Raw genomic sequence first — 221 nt, forward strand, 5'->3', positions numbered from 1 at the left:
ATATTTATATATTCATAAATAGATTGTAGACTGGTCGGAATGAAACACAGTATTAAATTTATCTGCATTAAATAACAGAAATGCTCTTCTGAAGAGAAATATAAATGATATTGAGTAATAACGGGCAAATAACCGGTAAATAAAGTCATAGAAGATAATAAACATTTTAAGGAAAGAGCCACATTAGTTGACGCTGTTCTCTTGTGCCAGAAGCCAAAGTG

Source organism: Penaeus monodon, chromosome 21 (genome assembly GCF_015228065.2).
Source record: "Penaeus monodon isolate SGIC_2016 chromosome 21, NSTDA_Pmon_1, whole genome shotgun sequence".
NCBI classification, from domain to species: Eukaryota; Metazoa; Arthropoda; class Malacostraca; order Decapoda; family Penaeidae; genus Penaeus; species Penaeus monodon.